This window comes from Ranitomeya imitator, chromosome 6 (assembly GCF_032444005.1).
Source record: "Ranitomeya imitator isolate aRanImi1 chromosome 6, aRanImi1.pri, whole genome shotgun sequence".
NCBI lineage: Eukaryota > Metazoa > Chordata > Amphibia > Anura > Dendrobatidae > Ranitomeya > Ranitomeya imitator.
Genome location: NC_091287.1, coordinates 349958142 through 349979032, shown reverse-complemented (window position 1 = coordinate 349979032; position 20891 = coordinate 349958142). Strand labels below are relative to the sequence as shown.

Below are 20891 nucleotides of genomic sequence, written 5' to 3'. Positions count from 1 at the left end.
AAATGAAAATGATGGCCTGGGTAGCTGTAAATGGGTGCGCGTAGATATACTTTATCATGGACTTAGTCACACGCAGAGGTTGATATATCAGTGTATTTAACTATATCATATATTAATTCAGTTAATGGCTGCACATTAACATATCTCTGTAGTCCAGATACCTTTACTAGAAGTAATAAAATCCGGTAAATGAGAGATAAGTGCTGTGTGAAGATGCCCTGTGATTCGCTGGATGAGCGGCTGCTAGTTGTTAATCAGTGCAGAGCTGAGCCGGTATGCGCAACTCCTGTATCGCGCAAGGATTTCAACGTTAGGCAGAGGGGAAGTGCCGTAGCGTGCAGAGCCAGAGACGTCTCGAGCCGGTGACGTCCCTGGTTGCACGAGAGGAAAAAAAGATGGCCGATGCTGCTCGGCCGTACAAACAACTGTAACGTCACTGGTCTAAAGAATCTCAAAGGGATCAGAAACAACCAACACGTTTCGGAGTGAATCGCACTCCTTTATCAGGGTTACGGCCCCCTGAAGGCGATTCTGCTTATATCTTGCAATTGGTCATTATTCCCGCCTGTTATTGTTAACCTTATATATACCAAATCGCCTGTTTAGCGCTGCTGCGAGCAAGATTATTCAATATACCGCCCATATCTAAAGTGGATGTTAAGTTAATTATGTGTTGGTGCATTTAAAATATAGTTTTATTAAATTACGGTTAAAAATAATAATTAAAAAATGAAACTTACTAAAAAGGACAAAAATAAGACTTAGTTTCAATTGAGTTCAATTGAAGTCCCTTATCATATAAGATACGTATCATTTGCTTGTTTTAAAAGTTGTCTAAACCAAATTGCAGCATTGAGTAGAAGGGGGTGCTTGTACTTGTGTATGTGCCAAGATATTTACACCTGTACTTTGTCACCCTTCTCAGAAAGTTATCATAAGACTATCATAGTGATGTCAATATATGTTGCTCTATGCTATAATATATTAAAATATATAGGATGCAGCGGTCCTCCTTGTTATGGGTGAAATTAAAAGGCATATAGCTCCAATTCACAATTAAGACTGTTGGGGACCAAGCTGTCTAGCATAAAAATCCATTCAGACTCCCTTCTGGACATTTGTTTAATAAAATCTCCTCCCCTCCAGTATTGGTGTACCACTTGAATTACACAAAAATGGAAGTCTTTGAGCGATTGTCTATGTTTTTCTTTAAAGTGGCGTGAGAGGGGTTGTCCCATAAAACCTCCGGTTCATGCCAAGTTATGCGAACATATATGTCGCCAAATGGGAGGAGTCCCACATCCAAATTGGAGGCCCGTTGCACCCGGGCCTAATGATATGGCGCTGTTTCATAGATGATATTCTATTCATATGGGAAGGCTCTCAAACTGACCTAAGCAAATTTATTACAAACCTTAACATCAATCAGTATGACCTAGAATTTACACTTAACATCAGCAATAGTACCATCAATTTTCTGGGGATGGTAGTCACAGGGGAACACAGTTAACTGCTGAGCTGATGGCAGTCAGTGGTCAAGCACCCAGAAAAGCACACAAACACTCCTCACTGGAGGTGCAGGTATCCTTGGGGCTTATTTCAGCCGGGTCCCTGAATACACACATACAGGCACATCCACAAATAACAAGCTCATGACATGAGGTGACACTAGGGCATGGCCGTGCGGGCATGCACACCTTTTATAGCTGCAGCAGCTTCAGGACCTTCCTGGGGAACCAATGGAAGTTGCTACAGTACCTGAGCAACTTCAAGGCCTTCCTATAAGACCAATGATAGCTGCTGCAGTACCTGAGCATGTGACCCCTGACCTCCAATGAGAGGTCTTACCCTGGGCATGCTCAGTGTGTGCAAAGCAGTACTTAGTCCCAGAAAAGCCTTCTCGCCGCTGACCAGTGCAGGCTACAACAGCAGAGCCTGGTAAGGCAGCAGTAACCCTTTGCACAGTATCAGACTGAGTGAGATGCTGGGACCGATGTCTCCACTGAGCAGGCTCCACTGCGGCTGATGTAGAATGGGAGACTGCAGCAGACATGTCTCAATATTCCCCCTGTGCAGCAGCGAGAACTCGACTCCTATCATTACCCCACTCCTAGGGCCCCCCTCCTTGGGCCTTGCTACGCTCAAAGGCTGCAATGAGCAGCGGAGCCCAAATGTGCTCAACAGGTTCCCAGGTTCTGTCCTCTGGGCCGTGACCCTTCCAGTCCACCAGATAATATTTCTTACCATGTATCTCATTGCACCCCAAGATAGCATTCACCTCAAACTCATCTGTGGATGAACCCGATGTCCCGGCAGATGACTCGGAAAACCGTGACACATAGACGAGCTTTAAGAGAGAAACGTGGAAGTTGTCGGTGATACCAAGGCACGGAGGAATAGCCAAATGGTAGAACACAGGGTTGACCTGTTCCAGAACCTTGAAAATGCCTATGTAGCAAGGCACAAACTTAGTGGACTCAACTCGCAGCCTGATGTTATGGGCAGAGAGCCACACTAAGTCACCAGGAGCAAAGGTGGGAGCGGGGCACCGGTGTACATCAGCAGAAACCCTCATTCTCTCCTTGGAGGCCTGGATGGCATCCTGTGTGTGGTCCCAAATGTCACGTGCCTCCACCGCCCAGTCTGCCACCCTAGACTCGGTGGATGACACAGGCATGGGCACAGGAACAAACGGATGCTGGCTGTAATTAAGGAGAAAAGGAGTCTGCCCAGTAGACTCGGCTCCGGCGTTGTTCAAAGCAATTTCCGCCCAAGGTAGCAAAGATGCCCAGTCATCCTGTCTGGTGGAGACAAAATGTCATAAGTATGTGACCAGAGTCTGGTTGGCCCTCTCTACCAACCCATTCGTCTCAGGATGGTATGCAGAAGAGAGATTCAGCTCAATGCTGAGTAAACAACAGAGTTCTCTCCAGAACCGAGACGCAAACTGAGGACAACGGTCACTGACAATTTTGTCAGGCATGCCATGTAGACGGAAAACATGTTTGACGAATAACGCCGCTAAAGCCCATGCAGAAGGTAACTGTGGAAGCGGAACCAAGTGCACCTTTTTAGAAAAATGGTCAATGACTACCCAGATAACTGTACAGCTACGAGACTTGGGTACGCCTACCACTAAGTCCATCCCGACCATCTCCCAGGGCCTGTCTGCCACCGGCAGGGGGGAAAATTGCCCAGCAGGCCATTGCCGAGGAGACCGATTCTTGGCGCAGGAGACACACGCCCAAATATAGTCCCCGACATCACGGGCCATATGCAGCCACCAGTACATCCTTGCCAAGAGCTCAGATGTCCTCTTGGTCCCAAAATGTCCACCCACCCTGGATGAGTGAGCCCAAGAGAGAACCTCTGGTCCCAAATTAGATGGAACGAAAGTCTTACCTGGGGGCACAGACTCTAGCAAAACCGGAGCCACAGTTCTCAGGCTCTCAGAAGGAACAATAGGCCAAGGCTCCTCCTCCTCTGATGACACTACAGAGCGAGAGAGAGCGTCGGCACAAACGTTCTTCTCCCTGGAAAGAAAATGGAGGGGGAAATGGAACCGGTAGAAGAACAGGGACCATCTAGCCTGATGAGAATTTAGCCGCTGGGCTGTCTGTAAATACACCAAGTTCTTGTGGTCTGTGAACACCTGGAAGGGAAAGCGAGCTCCCTCCTGAAGATGTCTCCACTCTGAGAAAGCCAACTTCATATCTAGCAACTCCCTGTCCCTGATGGAATAATTCTTCTCCGCTGGTGGAAAGGTCTTAGAGGAGAAGAAGCAAGGATGCTTCCGACCTTGAGCATCCTTTTGGAAGAGGACTGCTCCAGCACCAACGGAGGAGGCATCCACCTCCATAATAAATGGCTTATCTACATCGGGCGATGTAGGATGGGAGCGCTAGCGAAGTGTGACTTAATGGAGAGAAAGGCCTTGGAGACCTCCTCCAACCACATCTTGGGATTTGCTCTTGGTGAGGGCAACCAAGGGAGCTACCAAAGTTGAGAAGTGGGGAATGAACTGGCGATAGAAATTAATGAACCCCATAAAGCGCTGCACCGCTTTGAGAGAATGGGGTTCCTGCCAGTCCATCGCAGCCTGTAGCTTGGCAGGATCCATAGCCAATCCCTGGGCAGAGATGATATGGCCAACATCTCTCCGGTGGGAGTCTATATCTGGAGAGTAGATGAAAATATCATCCAGATAAACTACGACCGAGGTGGAAAACGTATCCCAGAAGATGTCATTTACAAAGTCTTGGAAAACGGCTGGGGCATGATAGAGCCCGAAGGGCATCACCAGATATTCATAGCGCCCATTAGGGTTGAGCGACTTTTACTTTTATAGGATCGGGTCGAGTTTCACGAAACCCGACTTTTTCAAAAGTCGGGTCGAGTGAAATCGGCCAATCCTATTAAAAAGTCGGGGTCGGGGTCGGCCGAAACACGAAACCCAATGCAGTGCATTGGGTTTCTAATGGTTCCCAGAGTCTGAAGGAGAGGAAACTCTCCTTCAGGCCCTGGGATCCATATTTAAGTGTAAAATAAAGAATTAAAATAAAAAATATTCCTATACTCACCCTCTGACGCGCCCTGGTACTAACCGGCAGCCTTCCTTCCTTAGAATCAGCGCGTGAAGGGCCTTAGATGACGCCGCGGCTTGTGATTGGTCACGCGAGCGGTCACATGGGCGGTCACGTGACCAATCACAAGCCGCGACGTCATCTAAGGCCCTTCACGCGCTGATTCTAAGGAAGGAAGGCTGCCGGTTAGTACCAGGGCACGTCAGAGGGTGAGTATAGCAATATTTTTTATTTTAATTCTTTATTTTACACTTAAATATGGATTCCGATACCGATTTCTGATATTGCAAACATATCGGAACTCGGTATCGGAATTCCGATACCAGATTCAGAAGATCGCCGACCTCTTGGCCGACCCCACACAGGGGTCGGGTTTCATGAAACCCGACTTTGCCAAAAGTCGGCGACTTCTGAAAATGGCCGACCCGTTTCGCTCAACCCTAGCGCCCATCCCTGGTGTTAAAAGCCATCTTCCATTCGTCTTTCTCAGAGATGCGAATCAGGTTGTAAGCACCCCGCAGATCTAATTTAGTAAATACCCTTGCTCCCCGTAGCCTATCAAAAAGATCAGATCTCAGGAATAGTGGGTACTTATTCTTAATGGTGATAGCGTTAAGACTAAATCATATAGCAGAAAATATATACAGTAATTACACTAATGATCTATGTAATTTTATAATGCAAGCTGAATTTTTCTGATGAATCATAACTATTTTTCTTTTGACCGACAGTTTTATCTTCAATGTAAGGGAGTTTCTATGGGCGGTAAGCACTCACCTTCGATAGCCAATTTGGTTATGTCCTACTGGGAGGAACTGTTTTTGTATTCTGATGACAACCCTCTTCTGTCTGATGTGTTCTGGTATGGCAGATACATAGATGATACGCTCCTTATCTGGAGTGGTAATGTATCTGCCATACCAGAGCTTCTGAGCTACTTTAATTCAAATGCGCTCAATCTTCGTTTTACATGCAGTACTGATCCCCATATGATTGCATTTTTGGATCTTGCACTATGTGGCACTGTTGATGAGACCATCACCACTTCTACATATTACAAACCTCTATCTGGTAACAGCATTTTACATGCTTCTAGTAGCCACCCAAGTCACACTATTAAGTCAATACCAGTAGGTGAATTAAATAGAATCACCAGAAATTGTAGTGATGCTGTGGCTTTAAGACAAGAGATAGATACATGTTGTGAAAAGTTAAAAAAGAGGGGGTATCCTAATTGGTAGCTAAATAGGGCTAGGAAAATTGTTCAAAAGAAAAAACAATGTGATATGATAAGACCAAAAGAAAAAAATAGTAGCAATACTGAGAATCAAAAAGTGATTTGCTCTATTCAATATAGCCCTCAATACAACAATATTAAATCATTGATTCTTTAAAATATTCCCATTCTGTATGAAGATGAGACACTTTCTACCATTTTGTCGCAGGGTGTCAGGTAGTAGCAAAAAAAGCCACCACTCTTTCAGATACTCTTTCTCCAAGTTTTTTCAACTCAGTTAACCCATTGTACACCTGGTTACATTCCAGTGGTTTTTATTGCTGTGGTGCTTCTAGATGCAGGACGTGTGCCCATTCTAACACTGCACATTTTTTCTACGACATTGAAGATAAACAACAATATAAAATACAACAGTTCATTAATTGTAGTAGTAAAAATGTAATTTACATGATTAAATGTATAGAATGTAATTTGAGTTATATAGGATGCACCACAAGAATGCTCAAAACTCGCATTTCTGAACATATTACAGATATTATTACTTCTGTTAATGATAATCGATCTACGTCATTTGCATCTAAGCACTTTATTACCTGTCATCAGAGGAGCACGGCATCTCTGCGAGTCGTCGGCATTGAGAAACTTAAACTATCAACAAGAGGGGGAGATTTCAAGAGACGTTTAATGACCCGTGAAGCATACTGAATGTTTTGCCTGAATACCTGCCACCCTGCAGGTCTGAATGCGTGGAGACTGAGAGAGACCATGTTCCACTACTGAATTGCAACTATAATATCAATATTATTATTATTAATATACAGGTCCTTCTCAAAAAATTAGTATATAGTGTTAAATTTCATTATTTACCATAATGTAATGATTACAATTAAACTTTCATATATTATAGATTCATTATCCAGCAACTGAAATTTGTCAGGTCTTTTATTGTTTTAATACTGATGATTTTGGCATACAACTCCTGATAACCCAAAAAACCTGTCTCAATAAATTAGCATATTTCACCCATCCAATCAAATAAAAGTGTTTTTTAATAACAAACAAAAAAACCAACAAATAATAATGTTCAGTTATGCACTCAATACTTGGTCGGGAATCCTTTGGCAGAAATGACTGCTTCAATGCGGCGTGGCATGGAAGCAATCAGCCTGTGACACTGCTGAGATGTTATGGAGGCCCAGTATGCTTCAATAGCGGCCTTAGGCTCATCCAGAGTGTTGGGTCTTGCGTCTCTCAACTTTCTCTTCACAATATCCCACAGATTCTCTATGGGGTTCAGGTCAGGAGAGTTGGCAGGCCAATTGAGCACAGTAATACCATGGTCAGTAAACCATTTACCAGTGGTTTTGGCACTGTGAGCAGGTGCCAGGTCGTGCTGAAAAATGAAATCTTCATCTCCATAAAGCATTTCAGCCGATGGAAGCATGAAGTGCTCCAAAATCTCCTGATAGCTAGCTGCATTGACCCTGCCCTTGATGAAACACAGTGGACCAACACCAGCAACTGACATGGCACCCCACACCATCACTGACTGTGGGTACTTGACACTGGACTTCAGGCATTTTGGCATTTCCTTCTCCCCAGTCTTCCTCCAGACTCTGGCACCTTGATTTCCGAATGACATGCAAAATTTGCTTTCATCAGAAAAAAGTACTTGGGACCACTTAGCAACAGTCCAGTGCTGCTTCTCTGTAGCCCAGGTCAGGCGCCTCTGCCGCTGTTTATGGTTCAAAAGTGGCTTAACCTGGGGAATGCGGCACCTGTAGCCCATTTCCTGCACACGCCTGTGCACGGTGGCTCTGGATGTTTCCACACCAGACTCAGTCCACTGCTTCCTCAGGTTCCCCAAGGTCTGGAATCGGTCCTTCTCCACAATCTTCCTCAGGGTCCGGTCTCCTCTTCTCGTTGTACAGCGTTTTCTGCCACATTGTTTCCTTCCAACAGACTTACCATTGAGGTGCCTTGATACAGCACTCTGGGAACAGCCTATTTGTTGAGAAATTTCTTTCTGGGTCTTACCCTCTTGCTTGAGGGTGTCAATGATGGCCTTCTTGACATCTGTCAGGTCGCTAGTCTTACCCATGATGGGGTTTTGAGCAATGAACCAGGCAGGGAGTTTATAAAAGCCTCAGGTATCTTTTGCATGTGTTTAGAGTTAATTAGTTGATTCAGAAGATTAGGGTAATAGGTCGTTTAGAGAACCTTTTCTTGATATGCTAATTTATTGAGACAGGTTTTTTGGGTTATCAGGAGTTGTATGCCAAAATCATCAGTATTAAAACAATAAAAGACCTGACAAATTTCAGTTGGTGGATAATGAATCTATAATATATGAAAGTTTAATTGTAATCATAACATTATGGTAAATAATGAAATTTAACACTATATGCTAATTTTTTGAGAAGGACCTGTAATATTATGTCGTATCAATAGACAACCTTGGCATAATAACACCACCAAAAAGCTAAGGCAAGTGTCCAGGGTTGCGGAGCGGCGTTGGAAGAGAACACACTCGCAAGACGACTTCACTGTATTCAAACAAGCAACACTCGCTTTTAAATCTGCACTCACCTCTGCTAAACAGGCCTACTTCACAACCCTCGTATCTTCCCTATCCCACAACCCCAAACAGTTATTCAAAACATTTAACTCCCTCCTCCGCCTCCCACTGCCCCCTCCAACCTCCCTCATCTCTGCTGAGGACTTTGCCACACACTTTAAAAATAAGATCGACCAGACAAGGCAAGACTTTATTGTTCAACCACCACAACCCCTTTGTATACCAGACCAATGCCCAAACCCCATAACCTCCCTATCCAACATCACTGAAGGGGGACTTAATTGTCTCCTCTAAAATACAACCTCACCACCTGTACGCTCGACCCCATCCCATCCCACCTCCTCCCCAACCTCACCACCACACTTATCCCATCCCTAACCCACCTCTTCAACCTATCACTAACTTCTGGCACCTTCCCCTCTGCGTTCAAACATGCCACAATCACGCCTATCCTTAAAAAGCCAACCCTCGATCCAACTGCTATGTCCAGCTATCGCCCAATATCGCTGCTCCCATTTGCTTCCAAACTCCTGGAGCAGCACGTCCATGCTGAACTCTCCTCCCACCTCTCATCTAACTTGTTGTACGACAATCTACAATCTGGTTTCCGCCCCCATCACTCAACTGAGACTGCCCTGACCAAAATCACTAACGACCTACTTACCGCCAAAGCTACTGGACAATACTCTGTACTCCTCCTTCTAGACCTGTCCTCTGCTTTCGACACAGTTGAGCACTGCCTCCTACCACAGAATAGCAACTTTGAAACTCATCAAAGAGAATGAAGACTTTCTAGACAGAACAGAAGCATCTCTACTGGTCACAGAAGGTGCAAAAAGTGTCAGAGAACCTCCAAAAGCAGATGAGTGGAAGCATGTGACCAAAAGAAGCAAGAAGACCATGGAGAAATCACCAACCACACAACTGAAGAACCGATATCAAATCTTTGTAGAGGATGAAGATGGCACACCTAAGAATGAAGCAATACCAGCAAGCAAAAAAGAAAAGGGCACACAGCAACAAGTGACAGCAAAAAGTACAGCCAAGAAGCAACAAAGAGTGGTGGTGGTGGGAGACTCACTACTGAGAGGCACAGAAGCAGCCATCTGCAGACCGGACATAACTGCAAGAGAAGTATGCTGCCTTCCAGGTGCGATGATCAAGGATGTGACCGATAGGATACCAAAGCTCTTCAGCTCCAAGGACGTCCACCCATTTCTTCTGATACATGTTGGCACCAATGACACGGCAAGGAAGGACCTACCGACAATCTGCAAGGACTTTGAAGAGTTGGGGAAGAAAGTAAAGGAACTGGATGCACAAGTAGTTTTTTCTTCTATCCTTCCAGTAGACGGGCATGGCACCAGGAGATGGAACAGGATCCTTGATGCAAACAACTGGCTAAGACGATGGTGCAGACAACAAGGATTCGGATTCCTGGACCACGGTGTGAATTACTGGTATGATGGACTCCTCGCCAGAGACGGACTACACCTCAACAAACCTGGGAAACACACATTCGCCAGAAGACTCGCTACACTCATCAGGAGGGCGTTAAACTAGAAGAAGAGGGGACGGGAAGAAAAACATTAGACTCGAACAAAGACGACCCAGGAAAACATACTCTGAAGGGAGATAAGAACATTTCTAAAACAATCCACAGTGAGGAGATTGGAACAAAACAAAATCCTCTAAACTGCATGCTCGCAAACGCCAGAAGCCTGACAAACAAGATGGAAGAACTAGAAGCAGAAATATCTACAGGTAACTTTGACATAGTGGGAATAACCGAGACATGGTTAGATGAAAGCTATGACTGGGCAGTCAACTTACAGGGTTACAGTCTGTTTAGAAAGGATCGTAAAAATCGGAGAGGAGGAGGGGTTTGTCTCTATGTAAAGTCTTGTCTAAAGTCCACTTTAAGGGAGGATATTAGCGAAGGGAATGAGGATGTCGAGTCCATATGGGTTGAAATTCATGGAGGGAAAAATGGTAACAAAATTCTCATTGGGGTCTGTTACAAACCCCCAAATATAACAGAAAGCATGGAAAGTCTACTTCTAAAGCAGATAGATGAAGCTGCAACCCATAATGAGGTCCTGGTTATGGGGGACTTTAACTACCCGGATATTAACTGGGAAACAGAAACCTGTGAAACCCATAAAGGCAACAGGTTTCTGCTAATAACCAAGAAAAATTATCTTTCACAATTGGTGCAGAATCCAACCAGAGGAGCAGCACTTTTAGACCTAATACTATCTAATAGACCTGACAGAATAACAAATCTGCAGGTGGTCGGGCATTTAGGAAATAGCGACCACAATATTGTGCAGTTTCACCTGTCTTTCACTAGGGGGACTTGTCAGGGAGTCACAAAAACATTGAACTTTAGGAAGGCAAAGTTTGAACAGCTTAGAGATGCCCTTAATCTGGTAGACTGGGACAATATCCTCAGAAATAAGAATACAGATAATAAATGGGAAATGTTTAAGAACATCCTAAATAGGCAGTGTAAGCGGTTTATACCTTGTGGGAATAAAAGGACTAGAAATAGGAAAAACCCAATGTGGCTAAACAAAGAAGTAAGACAGGCAATTAACAGTAAAAAGAAAGCATTTGCACTACTAAAGCAGGATGGCACCATTGAAGCTCTAAAAAACTATAGGGAGAAAAATACTTTATCTAAAAAACTAATTAAAGCTGCCAAAAAGGAAACAGAGAAGCACATTGCTAAGGAGAGTAAAACTAATCCCAAACTGTTCTTCAACTATATCAATAGTAAAAGAATAAAAACTGAAAATGTAGGCCCCTTAAAAAATAGTGAGGAAAGAATGGTTGTAGATGACGAGGAAAAAGCTAACATATTAAACACCTTCTTCTCCACGGTATTCACGGTGGAAAATGAAATGCTAGGTGAAATCCCAAGAAACAATGAAAACCCTATATTAAGGGTCACCAATCTAACCCAAGAAGAGGTGCGAAACCGGCTAAATAAGATTAAAATAGATAAATCTCCGGGTCCGGATGGCATACACCCACGAGTACTAAGAGAACTAAGTAATGTAATAGATAAACCATTATTTCTTATTTTTAGTGACTCTATAGCGACAGGGTCTGTTCCGCAGGACTGGCGCATAGCAAATGTGGTGCCAATATTCAAAAAGGGCTCTAAAAGTGAACCTGGAAATTATAGGCCAGTAAGTCTAACCTCTATTGTTGGTAAAATATTTGAAGGGTTTCTGAGGGATGTTATTCTGGATTATCTCAATGAGAATAACTGTTTAACTCCATATCAGCATGGGTTTATGAGAAATCGCTCCTGTCAAACCAATCTAATCAGTTTTTATGAAGAGGTAAGCTATAGGCTGGACCACGGTGAGTCATTGGACGTGGTATATCTCGATTTTTCCAAAGCGTTTGATACCGTGCCGCACAAGAGGTTGGTACACAAAATGAGAATGCTTGGTCTGGGGGAACATGTGTGTAAATGGGTTAGTAACTGGCTTAGTGATAGAAAGCAGAGGGTGGTTATAAATGGTATAGTCTCTAACTGGGTCGCTGTGACCAGTGGGGTACCGCAGGGGTCAGTATTGGGACCTGTTCTCTTCAACATATTCATTAATGATCTGGTAAAAGGTTTACACAGTAAAATATCGATATTTGCAGATGATACAAAACTATGTAAAGCAGTTAATACAAGAGAAGATAGTATTCTGCTACAGATGGATCTGGATAAGTTGGAAACTTGGGCTGAAAGGTGGCAGATGAGGTTTAACAATGATAAATGTAAGGTTATACACATGGGAAGAGGGAATCTATATCACCATTACACACTGAACGGGAAACCACTGGGTAAATCTGACAGGGAGAAGGACTTGGGGATCCTAGTTAATGATAAACTTACCTGGAGCAGCCAGTGCCAGGCAGCAGCTGCCAAGGCAAACAGGATCATGGGGTGCATTAAAAGAGGTCTGGATACACATGATGAGAGCATTATACTGCCTCTGTACAAATCCCTAGTTAGACCGCACATGGAGTACTGTGTCCAGTTTTGGGCACCGGTGCTCAGGAAGGATATAATGGAACTAGAGAGAGTACAAAGGAGGGCAACAAAATTAATAAAGGGGATGGGAGAACTACAATACCCAGATAGATTATCGAAATTAGGATTATTTAGTCTAGAAAAAAGACGACTGAGGGGCGATCTAATAACCATGTATAAGTATATAAGGGGACAATACAAATATCTCGCTGAGGATCTGTTTATACCAAGGAAGGTGACGGGCACAAGGGGGCATTCTTTGCGTCTGGAGGAGAGAAGGTTTTTCCACCAACATAGAAGAGGATTCTTTACTGTTAGGGCAGTGAGAATCTGGAATTGCTTGCCTGAGGAGGTGGTGATGGCGAACTCAGTCGAGGGGTTCAAGAGAGGCCTGGATGTCTTCCTGGAGCAGAACAATATTGTATCATACAATTATTAGGTTCTGTAGAAGGACGTAGATCTGGGTATTTATTATGATGGAATATAGGCTGAACTGGATGGACAAATGTCCTTTTTCGGCCTTACTAACTATGTTACTATGTTACTATGTTACTATGTAAAGACCTCACCCTATCCTGGATCGCCTCGTACCTTTCCAACCGCACATTCAGCGTTTCCCACTCCCATACTACCTCCTCATCCCACCCTCTCTCTGTTGGAGTCCCCAAAGGCTCTGTTCTAGGACCCCTACTCTTCTCAATCTATACACTTGGCTTGGGACAACTCATAAAGTCCCATGGATTCCAGTACCACCTCTATGCTGACGACACTCAGATCTACCTCTCTAGCCCAGACGTCACCGCTCTGCTGTCCAGAATCCCAGAGTGCCTATCAGCCATATCCTCCTTCTTCTCCTCTCGCTTCCTCAAACTCAATGTGGACAAATCTGAACTCATCATCTTTCCTCCATCCCACAAATCTTCCTTACTTGACCTATCTATCGCAGTCAATGACATCATGCTTTCCCCTGTACCCGAAGTCCGCTGCCTCGGAGTAACCTTCGACTCTGCCCTGTCCTTCAAACCACACATCCAAGCTCTTTCCACCTCCTGTCGCCTCCAGCTCAAAAATATCTCCAGGATCCGTCCTTTCCTCAACCCCCAATCTACTAAAATGCTTGTGCACGCCCTCATCATTTCCCGCCTTGACTACTGCAACATCCTTTTCTGTGGCCTCCCTGCTAACACCCTTGCACCTCTCCAGTCCATCCTTAACTCTGCTGCCCGACTAATCCATCTCTCTCCTCGCTACTCCTCCGCTTCCCCCCTCTGCAAATCTCTTCACTGGCTCCCATTCCCTCAGCGTATCCAGTTCAAATTGCTAATACTGACCTAAAGCCATCCACAACCTGTCTCCTCCATATATCTCTGAACTAATCTCTCGATATCTTCCCTCACGTGACCTCCGGTCCTCCCAAGACCTCCTTCTCTCCTCCACACTTATTCGCTCCTCATCCAATCGCCTCCAAGACTTCTCCCGAATATCCCCCATCCTCTGGAACTCTCTGCCCCAACACGTCTGACTATCAACCACAGTCGGATCCTTCAGACGAAACCTGAAAACTCATCTCTTCAGGAAAGCCTACAGCCTGCACTGACACCGCTGCTGCCTCATCACCAACGAAGCTACCGCCTCACCAACACCGGAGCTACCGCCTCACCAACACCGGAGCTACCGCCTCACCAACACCGGAGCTCCTGCAACCCTCAACCTACTGTCTCCTTCCCCATAATCCTGTAGAATGTAAGCCCGCAAGGGCAGGGTCCTCGCCCCTCTGTATCAGTCCGTCATTGTTAGTTTGTTTACTGTATGTGATATTTGTAACTTGTATGTAACCCCTTCTCATGTACAGCACCATGGAATCAATGGTGCTATATAAATAAATAATAATAATAATAATAATAATATGTATTATGTTTTTCTTGCGTTTTTCTTTATTTATTTTGTTGTAAGTTGTTCAAGTTATTCTTTGTTTTTTTGTAAATATAAGATTTTTAACCAGATGATTTGCTCTGTTTATCATGTGATCGACAGAGTAATTCTCATTGGTGACAGTTGGTATTTAACCTTGCTGCCACATGTATGCAGTGGCTTTGAGAAAGAACATACCATTGTTCGAAACACGTTGCTTCCTACTCTTCACTATGTAATTTATTGGATTGGACTGGACTTTGCCTTTTATCCTGAATAAATTTGTAAGTTTTTGGAAGCTGGATTTTTTTCTCTTTTTTGGATAGCGTTAAGACCCCTGTAGTCTATGCATGGACGCAGTTCTCCACTTTTCTTCTATATGAAGAAGAACCCAGCCCCTACAGGTGACACTGACTTCCTGATGAATCCTCTTGCCAGATTCTCTCGGATATACTGTGACATTGCCTCCATCTCCAGAAGAGACAACGGATAGACTCGACCCCAGAGAGGCTCAGCACCAGGCAAGAGATTAATAGGACTGTCATAGGGGCAGTGAGGTGGAAGGGTCTCCACAGCCCTATTGGAGAACACGTCCGCTTTGGGCCAATATTGCTTGGGGAGAGAGGATAAATCTGCAGGTACCTCAGTTGTAACAACCTGAAAGCTTTCCCTCTGACATCTACCCCCACAAGATTCACCCCATCCTAAGTGGTGCGGAAGTGGACGGCAAAATGACTGACCAAAGACGAGCCCTGAGTCAATACCAACAGTTGGATCGCTGTATCATGGGTGACTCGATGCCATAAAAAGACCTTTTTCAGAGTGCTCAGGAACAGCGGAGCACTCTGCACCACATGATCTCCACGCTCCCACAGCTGTGTAGCCCATTCCAATGCCCTGTCTGACAGGAGAGACCACCCGCTCTGTGGGAAAACGTGCGGCCAGGAGCTTGAGGTGTATAGAGCACTGGCTCATGAAACCCCTACAAGATTTACTATCACCAGAATATTTTTCTGGCAGCGGGAGGTGAGATAGAGTCAGAACAGGGGTGGCAGTGGACAAGGTTGCTGCAACCACACTAGAAGCCTGATCAGCAACTGCGGTAAGATCCACACCTGAGGTTGTGCGCTCAAGAGCCGCCAACTTACCCACCAGCTGCTGGATGTACCACAAGGATTGCTGTTTGTCCACCATTTACTAGCCAGACTCTGGCGCTAGTATTGTGTTAGGGTTGGCGGAACGAACAAAATATATATATATATATATATATATATGAGACAGTTGCCACGTTCGCAACCCGGGATCCACCATGCAGGAGAGAAACCTACTGCAAGTAATAGGCGGTACTATATGTCGGTATTAGCGAACTCTGTTACTTCACAGATTCACTAGAATAACGAGATATTGTGCCCTGTTAAACTCACAGAGGAACACAGCTACCAAACAGAGCAAAACTGTGGCCATGCAGTTAGAATAGCAGACAAACAACTCCTCATCGGAGGTGCCGGTATTCAAGGGGCTTTTTTCAGCCAAGGCCCTGAATCCAAGCATACAAACTCCTCACCGGAGGTGTAGGTATTCTAGGGGATTATTTCATCCAAACCCTGACCACATACAAGCATGACCACACTGGCGCTGAGCTCTTTAACATTGGTCTGATACTAGCGCATGGCCATGCAAATCTTTTATAGTTTTAGCACTCAAGGACCTTCCTAGTGGTCCAACAGGAACGGCTTCAGGACCTGCACATGTGACCCCCGACCTCCAATGGGAGGTCATCCCATGGGCATGCCCAGTATGGGAAAAGCAGGACTTAGTTCCCGAACGATCTACTCGCTGCTGATCAGCGCTGGCTACAAAGGCAGAGCCTGGAAGAACAGTAGTAACCAGTCGCCTAGTATCAGCCTGAGTCAGACGCTGGGACCGATGTCTCCACTGAGCAGGCTCCACTACAGCTGGAGAAGAATGGGAGACTGCAGCGGAGATGGTTTGAGATTCCCCTGTGCAGAGGTGGGAACTCGAGTCCTAACAATGACTCTCTGATTTAAGGGCATAAAAATAAAAAATTTGAAGATTGAAAGATTTTCACCAAATTTCCATTTTTTTCACAAATAAACACAAATTTTATCACTATCATAAAGTACAATATGTCACAAGAAAACAGTCTAAGAAATGCTTCAACGGATTCCGGTGATTCTGAGTTTTTACCTCATAAAGTGACAGTTGTCAGAATTGTAAAAATTGGCCTGGTCACAAAGGCAAAAACAGACCCGGGCATGAAAGGGTTAAGTCATGTTCATGGAAGGGGTTTGCAATCCAATGGACTTCACTGGATCCCTGAAGCTTTCATAACAGAGTTGAGCAAAGAGTTTTCTTGCTTTGGCTGATAAGTGTTTGTATATATAAGGATCAAATTGAACAATATATTTTAAACAAACCTCACAAAGTGAAGATACCCCTACCTTTTTCTACCTGATTGCTTGGAAAGACATTTGTCTTTCATATGCCCTTGGTTTATCTGTAATGTACAATGTGTGTTCCATGATTTGCATTCACCATTTTTCAATTGTTTTCACATTTCTCAAAACATGTGGAAGGAACTATTTAATTATGATTCTAACAATGGGATTTCTAAAATTATGTATTTAGTTCTAGGAAAAATGAACATAATGATTACAATGTTTAATATTTGTTATTTATACACGGCTCATGTATTCTGCAATTCTCTACAGTTATGGAATGCAAATAAAAATTTATGTCGGACTTGGGGACTTGGGTGCCCCTCACTAGAGTTGAGCGACCTTGACCTTTTTAGAGTCGAGCCGGGTTTCGCGAAACCCGACTATCTCAAAAGTCGGGTCGAGTGAAATCGGCCGATTATGACGTAAAGTCGGGATCGACCGAAACACGAAACCCAATGCAAGTCAATGGGGCAGCATAGTCGGCAGTGAGTGGGGGCCAGGAAAACACCTAGAGTGCCCATTTTAATGTCAAAACCATCCATTCTTCTTAATGAAGCTTGTCAAGCGTAATTTACCTTATAATAATTGGAAGGCATTTGAAATTGGGGGTCATTTGGCTAAAGTTGTGGTGGGTAGGGCTGGTTCAAGTAATTAGTGGGCCCAGGAAATCTGGACCACGTCACGGCAGTGGAGCAGGGAGAGGTAAGTATTTCAACTTTGCAAGTGCTGTGAACCTGAGCAAGCAGGGGGGGCCCACTCGTTGGCATTGGCACTGGCACAGGGCCCCTCAAAGTACAGCGGTGTGTTTGCACGGCGGGGGCGCCTCCCACCGGCAGCAACACTTTTGCGTACCATGAGAGGCCCTGTGCCAGTGACGTCGCCAACTAGTATTCCTCCCCCCACCTGATGAAGGAACCTGCACTTTCATCTGCACCTTCCTGTTTGTCCCCGTGTAAGGTGGTATGGTATGCGGGAAGGGGGACCTGACTTTCAGCAGGGTCACAATCTTGCAGTGTAGCGTGCACGGGAAATGTTGCGTTATGGGTAGTGTTGAGCATTCCGATACCGCAAGTATCGGGTATCGGCCGATACTTGCGGTATCGGAATTCCGATACCGAGATCCGATATTTTTGTGATATCGGGTATCGGTATCGGAAGTGTAAAATAAAGAATTAAAATAAAAAATATTGTTATATTCACCTCTCCGGCGGCCCCTGGACATCAGCGGGAGGATCCGGCGTCCGGCACGGCTTCTTTCTTCAAAATGCGCGCCTTCAGGACCTGTGGAATGACGTCCCGGCTTCTGATTGGTCGCGTGCCGCCCATGTGACCGCCACGCGACCAATCAGAAGCCGCGACGTCATTCCTCAGCTAAAGTCCTAGAATGAGCGCCTTCTAGGACCTGAGGAATGACGTCGCGGCTTCTGATTGGTCGCGTGGCGGTCACATGGGCGGCACGCGACCAATCAGAAGCCGGGACGTCATTCCACAGGTCCTGAAGGCGCGCATTTTGAAGAAAGAAGCCGTGCCGGACGCCGGATCCTCCCGCTGATGTCCAGGGGCCGCCGGAGAGGTGAATATAACAATATTTTTTATTTTAATTCTTTATTTTACACTTTAATATGGATCCCAGGGCCTGAAGGAGAGTTTCCTCTCCTTCAGACCCTGGGATCCATGAGGATACATTCCGATACTTGATGTCCCATTGACTTGTATTGGTATCGGATATCGGTATCGGCGATATCCGATATTTTTCGGGTATCGGCCGATACTATCCGATACCGATACTTTCAAGTATCGGACGGTATCGCTCAACACTAGTTATGGGTCAATGTACCAGCAGACTCATCTATCACTGGCTGGGCAATGGGCAGGATGAGGAGGAAACACAGATATAGGCCCAAAGAATAAAGTGGGCTAAATGCAGTTCAAAATTGGTAACACAGGACTAATCAGGGGGCATTGCAGAGGCTGACACAGAGAGTAGGCCCAAATCAGTAAGTAGTCGAAATGCAGTTCAAAATTGGCAACAGTAGTAAACAGGCGGCACAGCTTTGTTCAGTGGAGGAGAACAGCAAGGAGTGGCAGACACCGATAGTAGGCCCCAACCCAACTAGTAGGCCAAATGCAGTCTAACATTAACAACTACTTAACGAGCGCCTGAAAACGGAATTTCAGGACAGGAAACCAGGAGAACAGCAAGGAGCGGCAGACACCGATAGTAGGCCCCAAACCAACTAGTACGCCAAATGCAGTTGTTCCGTTTAACCACAATTTAATGAGAGCCTGAAGATAGAAGTTCAGGAAAGGCAACCTGGAGAACACCTTGGAGTGGAACACACCATCTCTCTACACCCCATACCCAATTTGTAGGTCTAATGCAGCGTAGTTTCCAACAACTACTAAACGAGAGCATGATGATCGAAGCATTGGCGAGGAAACCTGGGGAACACCTTGGAGTGGAACACACCATCTCTCTACAGTGGAACACACCATCTCTCTACACCCCATACCCAATTTGTAGGCCTAATGCAGCGTAGTTTCCAACAACTACTAAACGAGAGCCGGAAGATCGAAGCAATGGAGAGGAAACCTGGGGAACACCTTGGAGTGTAACACACCATCTCTCTACACCCCATACCCAATTTGTAGGCCTAATGCAGCGTAGTTTCCAACAACTACTAAACGAGAGCCGGAAGATCGAAGCAATGGAGAGGAAACCTGGGGAACACCTTGGAGTGTAACACACCATCTCTCTACACCCCATACCCAATTTGTAGGCCTAATGCAGCGTAGTTTCCAACAACTACTAAATGAGAGCCGGAAGATCGAAGCAATGGAGAGGAAACCTGGGGAACACCTTGGAGTGTAACACACCATCTCTCTACACCCCATACCCAATTTGTAGGCCTAATGCAGCGTAGTTTCCAACAACTACTAAACGAGAGCCGGAAGATCGAAGCAATGGAGAGGAAACCTGGGGAACACCTTGGAGTGTAACACACCATCTCTCTACACCCCATACCCAATTTGTAGGCCTAATGCAGCGTAGTTTCCAACAACTACTAAACGAGAGCCGGAAGATCGAAGCAATGGAGAGGAAACCTGGGGAACACCTTGGAGTGTAACACACCATCTCTCTACACCCCATACCCAATTTGTAGACCTAATGCAGCGTAGTTTCCAACAACTACTAAACGAGAGCATGATGATCGAAGCATTGGCGAGGAAACCTGGGGAACACCTTGGAGTGGAACACACCATCTCTCTACAGTGGAACACACCATCTCTCTACACCCCATACCCAATTTGTAGGCCTAATGCAGCGTAGTTTCCAACAACTACTAAACGAGAGCCGGAAGATCGAAGCTCAGGAAAGGCAACCTGGAGAACACCTTGGAGTGGAACACACCATCTCTCTACACCCCATACCCAATTTGTAGGCCCAATGCAGCGTAGTTTCCAACAACTACTAAACGAGAGCCGGAAGATCGAAGCAATGGAGAGGAAACCTGGGGAACACCTTGGAGTGTAACACACCATCTCTCTACACCCCATACCCAATTTGTAGGCCTAATGCAGCGTAGTTTCCAACAACTACTAAACGAGAGCCGGAAGATCGAAGCAATGGAGAGGAAACCTGGGGAACACCTTGGAGTGTAACACACCATCTCTCTACACCCCATACCCAATTTGTAGGCCTAATGCAGTGTAGTTTCCAACAACTACTAAACGAGAGCCGGAAGATCGAAGCTCAGGAAAGGTAACCTGGGGAACACCTTGGAGTGTAACAAACCCTCTCTCTACACCACGGAAGGGCTGATTCTTAGGAAGGAAGGCTGTCGGAAAGAAGCAGGGCGCGTCCGAGGGTGATTATATTCTTATTAGGTATATACTCACCCTCGGACGCGCCCTGCTTCTTTATTTGTAATGAATGTTTATTTGCAATGTGGTTTTGACTTACTCTATTTTTTTGGTAAATAATGATTTTATTATTTTCATTGTTTTGCATCTTCTTGGCAATAATATAAAGAAGACGCGACAGGACAACACTCGGTGGATGCCATATCTGTGTTTA

The 20891-nt window shown here is 45.1% G+C and overlaps 1 protein-coding gene across 1 annotated transcript in view; it reads left to right on the top strand.

Moving 5' to 3' along the window:
• GALR1 (galanin receptor 1) overlaps positions 1-20891 on the top strand; it is a 704137-nt gene that overhangs the window by 562381 nt on the left and 120865 nt on the right. The gene's annotated exons all lie outside the window — the stretch shown is intronic.